The sequence below is a fragment of the Manis pentadactyla genome, chromosome 8 (genome assembly GCF_030020395.1).
Source record: "Manis pentadactyla isolate mManPen7 chromosome 8, mManPen7.hap1, whole genome shotgun sequence".
NCBI lineage: Eukaryota > Metazoa > Chordata > Mammalia > Pholidota > Manidae > Manis > Manis pentadactyla.
In genome coordinates, this window is record NC_080026.1 from 16,258,347 (window position 1) to 16,264,346 (window position 6,000).

The following is a 6,000-nucleotide window of genomic DNA, read 5'->3' on the forward strand; positions in this document are numbered from 1 at the left end:
ATTTGGGAAGATCAGCTGCATTTAGCACACAAATTTCTATGAAATTTTTCATTGTGAAAATTTTAATTGACAGAAGACGTGTGCCCTTCCTGCTAGATATTTATCTAAGCTGCTGGAACTGAAGACATCAAAATATGTAAATAGTATATCCAAGTAAAAAAAATATATATCAGAGAATAGGAGTGCATTGGGTGTTCTTTGATAATTGGCTTGGCTCTCCATTTCTTGTTTTGTGATTTGGGAAAGCAACTGAAACTTCTGTGTATTGTTCTATCAGAAATAAATGAAACTGTCCTTTCCATTAAATAATTCTTAGACAAGACTGAATACTCAAGCAGAAAGGTATTACTAATATGGAAATTATTGTACTTTTTTCTAGGATAGATGTATAAAACTACCTTCTTTTACTTCTCCACATCAAGAAGAGAACTGATATATTCATCCCTTAGAAAACAACACCTGTCCTCTTGTTAGTAGTGTTTTTTTCCACAAGAATAAATTTTACTTCAGAAATTTTTATTTTTAAAAATGTAATGTGCATTGTGAGTTGTAACATTGAGAACATTGTTTTGCTGTTGGGGATTTTAGCAAACGTAATATGCCACATTAACATTTTCCAAAAATCTTTGTTGAAACAGACATTTGGATGAGAATGGAGTTCACAAATTGATGTTCTGATAAACTGTTTTGCACACTAAATTGTCAGGCAATTCTGGGACTCTTCAAATGTCTTCTTTTGAGAAGCTCCAAATTCCTAACAAATATGATTTTACTAAATCCACATGAGGCTGCATCTTTTTATTTTAAGAATATGTTGTATATGTGGAAAACTGAGGAGCCGAAGTATTATATGTTGAAATTGCATGGCAGAGTCATTGATGGCTGCCAAATGACTAAATTGCTTTGTCTTTTGAATATTTCTACCAAGAAATGCACACCAACACCTTTGGAAATGATGTTAATCGGTTATTGTTTCCATGCATAAAATAGCCCTGTAAAATAAAATCAGGTAGCTCAGAAATATATGTAATAATCTTAAAATCCCCCCATCTCTATTCCTATTCCTAGAGATACCCACTATTAAACATTTGCTGTGTGTCTTGTCAGACATTCTCTCCTCATATAACCAAATATAGAACTTTAAAATGGGCTCATTCTATACACATTTTCCTGCTGCTTTCTTTTCAAACATGTAACCATATATATAATGCATACATGTCCATGCCAGTGCATGAAAAGAAATATTGCCCCATTTTTTCAAATGGTCTAACAATATTTAATTGTATGAATATGTTATTATTTATTGAATTAATTACCTATAGATGAATGTTTAGGTTGTTTCCAATTTGAATAAATTTTTGAAGGAATAGTTGCAAAAGTGCTGTAAGTATGAGCCAAAATATTGGTTAATCAAATGAAAAACACTAATCTCCTGGGGGCATCCTCACTGAGTAAAGTTAGAATTTTAAAGATTGAGATTTAAGTGTTCTATTATATTTTATATTAGTCAGCAACTGTGTAGTGTGTTGGAGAGGGTTGTATAGTTAGGACCAAGGAAACTGTCTCTTTCAAATGTTGTCTCTTCAGTTATATGACATTGGGCAAAGTATCTCACTTCTCTGAACCTTGTTAACAAAATGATGTATACGAACTGCATGGTTTTTAAAGACTCTAAAAATTCTAAATTTTAGATTCTATGTTACTGCTGTAAAAAATTATGCACCCATCACTTACTGGGTGACATGAGGATTCATTCTGGAGGTAAAATAATCAGTCCCTCATCATCTAAGACTATTTTTTATTTTTTATTTTTTTTTGGTAGGAATACTGAGGGAAATCATGGAACATAAACTGAAACATAGTCAGGGTTTATACCCCTTTGCATGTCTATGTTTTAGCAATTCATTGTCCTATATGCTATATGGCAGATATATGTGGGAGAATCCAGACTTTATATTCCTCAGAGGAATGTCCTTTACTCCAACACAGCAGTATAATTCATTTGGGTGGAAAAGTTTCTACTCCTTGGTCAGTCTTGGATGGATCAGATATTCTCAGAGCCTTCTTCGTCTGGGTGAGTGCTTGGGTTTAGAGCTGAATTAGGACAGGATGCTCAGAGGGTAGTGTGCCAAGGAGCAGCTTCTAGAGATTCTGTGCCTGAGAAGATGCCCTGAGTTGATGCAGGACATGTGGAGTGGTTATCTGTCTGTCCATGGCCTAGGACTGATTCAAAGCCCTGATATTTACTTTTGATTCTTCTAGTAGTTTGCTGGATAATTCGTTATTGGTTCTGAATACTTAGAAAAAGAACTAATAACTAAGTTGATCCTCTAAAATGGTGACATGGGAGTAATCTATTCTGATCATTCTGCTAGGTTGATTAAACGTTGGTTAAAAGGAAAATGTATTTCTTTTTGGAAGTCCTTTGGTCACACTTATCAGACACAACCCTGTGGCTTCTGTGTCTCTGCAATGACAACAAAAACATCAAGTGTACGGATACTCCTGCAAAAGTGTATAAAATGCTTGGATGAATGCTGCTACGAGGCAATACAGTTATTAATATATTGTGATACTTTTTTCCCTTAAGTCCAAAGTGGTTCCCTGAATCAAACTGAGATGTGAACTACAGGAAATTTTCTTGCAGTGATAGACAGGTCACCTACTCTGACTGTAAACACCCTGTGTCCAGGATTATTCATATTTATGTCCTGGATGGTGCAAGATTTTATTTGCTCTCTGTTGCATTTCCCAACAAAATGTACTTCAGATCCAATTTTCTTCATAGCAATTTCTACACGGTGTTATTTAATAATGTCATTAATCGCTCTGTTCCTAATTGTTTCATTACCTTTCTCATCTTAGCAGCCGTGAACACCCAACATTATTTATCAGGTGTGTGAGTGCCCTCTCTCCTGGGCGGTGATGCTTACTCAGGAAAAGAAACGAAATCCTTTAGTAGGACTGCTGCCTTCCACCCCAACTCCCCTGTCACCTGGGGTGAAGGCCAGCTCTAATTTCTAAAATAATTGCCATGAACATAGTTTATATGTACCAGGAGCCCATGAAAATGGCTTCAGTGTTGATCTTCACATTAATCCCGTTTTTCTCCTCTTAGAAGAAAAACTAGCATTATCCTTATATAAATAATTTATACAAAGCCATTTAGCAGGAGAGTGGAATGGGACCAGTGGCTTAGCGAAGAGCACTGATAGGCCAAATTACTGGTAGGGTCTAGAAGATTTTGAAGGATATTCCTGCATTTATTTTAATCATGTCCATAAGGAACATAGACCAGACCCAAATATCTTCTTAAATGTGTGAATCTGAACGAAGAATTTTTCATTTTAATATCAATAATCACATGAAGGCTTCACAAAAGTGACTCTGTTAAAACTTAAAGGACTAAGAGTCATGGGTGTTTGAAAGGTTTTGCCATTCACCTGAACACAATGACTTCTTTAGTCAACCTTTCTCCTTTGATGGGCTTAATTTAATATGAATCATCAGGGAAAAAATTGCAGCTGTTTAGAAGGCAAATGCATCTCTTTTTTTTTTTGTATATGGGTTGGCTATGAAGCACAGTTTCATTTTATAAAACAATAATTGTCCACATTTTCATGGAACATTTTCAGATATCTTCATCTTCTAACCAAAACGCTTTATTTAAAAATTTTTTTAGCATCTCAACAATTATGCAGGCACCACTACCAATTCTGGGTGAGACAGAATGAATCCATTTTCTCAGCAAGATTCAAGACTTCATGCCCCCCTGTTAAGACTCATGCTATGAACAGGGCTGGTACTGTTTATGACAGATGCAAATTACACTCAACATCTTTTGTATTTTACATTTTATAATCAGGCACGCATCTCCCAAATCCAATTTTTTTCCTTTCAAGTCCAGAATTCTGGATGCTTCATAAAGCAAAAAGCTTGCTGCCATCTTCAAGGAACTCAGACTATCTGATTTTTTATTTGCTGCTGCCATTAGATTGAAATGATTTTTCTTCAGTTTGCTCAAAGCCAGATTTAAAGTCAGGTCCCAGAGGTAACAGGAAAGTCGATCCCCTAAGCTACTCAGTCGTTGTTTGCTTTTTTTTACATGCAATATCCTACTTCTAAGCCAGAATATAATTTAAAATAAAAAACACACTCTACATAAATATGTCCTTTAGAAATTTTATAATCTGACATTTAATAGAAGTTAACTAAATGCCTTATATCATGTTTGTTGAGGAAAATGGAGAAATTATAAATATCCTTCAAGACAATTATTTCTTAATAGCTTTCTACCTATTTTGAAGGCTACACATTTCCTTACTCCTTTAGATCAATACCCTCGGTGCTCTTTTTGAACATGGACCTGCTATATTTCTCATTTACAATGAACCTAAATAAGCCAAAAAAGCATTCTAAACACTTCATACATCAGGAGCTTCTGAAAGCCATTCAAAGAGCTCTCCTTTGCAGTCACTCTGTTAGCTGGGGAAACAGCAAAGGGTTACTTCAGCCCAGGCACTGCAAGTACAAGCAACAGGAATCCACTGGCTTTAATTTGTCCATGTCTTTCATTTGATACTACCAGTATTAATAGCGTTGCAAGGAAATTCTGCAGTCATTAATCATAATAATTAATCAGATCCAATTATATTGCATATAAATGCGAACAAATTGCTGCAAAAATAATGATCTATCACCAACGTGTCACAAGGAAAAAGAGACTAAAGTAGTAATTAGAGACAGGAATTTAGGTGTGTACAAGTGCCCTGCAACTGATTTTAACAGTCTGATGAACCCATGATGTAATTAGTCGAGGGTCTAGTGGGCTTTCTTAGCAGGCCATCTAATGGCTGCACAGCCGTAGAAAATAAGGTCCACCTTCGCAGGAGATCATTCTGCATTTGCTCCTAACTTTGCACTTCTGCATAAAAGAGATCTGCTGCCCTTGGTGTTCTAATACTGGGAACTAAATCATGCCTGCATATGTTTTCTGAATTTTTAATGTCTATTTTAAAAGTAAGGCAGTCTGTTAACTGAAGATTACTGAAGTTAGGAATGAAGACATTCTATATGGCACTTTTTCTTTTTTTTCTTTTGCTCTTGTAATCATAAAAATGTGTAACATGTAATTCAGAACGAAATGTTTTGGCTCTAGTAAGTTAACATACTATGGGTAGCATGCATGTTAGGTATTTTCACCTATCGTCTTTCACTAGAACTGAACTGAAAACATTTCAGAAAATGGAATTACTCTGTTTTCACTTCAGTTAGCCTTCTCCCGAGCACTGCCAGATTTTATCGGAAACCATTAAAAAAATATATACGTGTGTGTATAAATTCCTCTTTAACAGATTATTAAACCTGACCAAATGGAATTTGTTTGATGCAAGTTATTCTATGAAATAATTGTAATATGTCTCTCTATTCCCTTTATTTTCACTCTGTCTCGCAGGATAGAGCTTCCAACATATATTTTCAATTTAAAACTTGTGTTATGCCCATGCATAATTAGCACTAGTTTATTGTGTGTCTAAGTATGTATTTTTAAACCTTTTAAAATTCTTCCTTGTTCAACTCACAGATTACATAGGAAATGGTTAACTGAAGACTGATGAGCAGTTTTTATGATAGGTTTGCGACTTGAAAATAAATGTTAGGTTCATCATAGTTTTCAATACTAAGCACTGCACTTTACTGTCTTTGATCTCAGTGTTGTGACTACTACAAAGAAATAAAACCTTATCTTACCTTTTCCAGCATCTACTGCAGAAGACCTCAATAATGCATAAGAACATCTGGAAGTACGGTAATTTCAGCTATCAGAGATAAGAATTGACACAGAACAGGTAAACCCTACAAAGTCATCATGTTGAAATGAACTGATTAAGGTTTAGTAACATTAAAACATCATGTGTAGTGTTTCCATGCTTGCTACATCTTGCTATTTTATATTAAAAAAGGAATGTCAATTATATATATTTAATAGGATGATTAGCT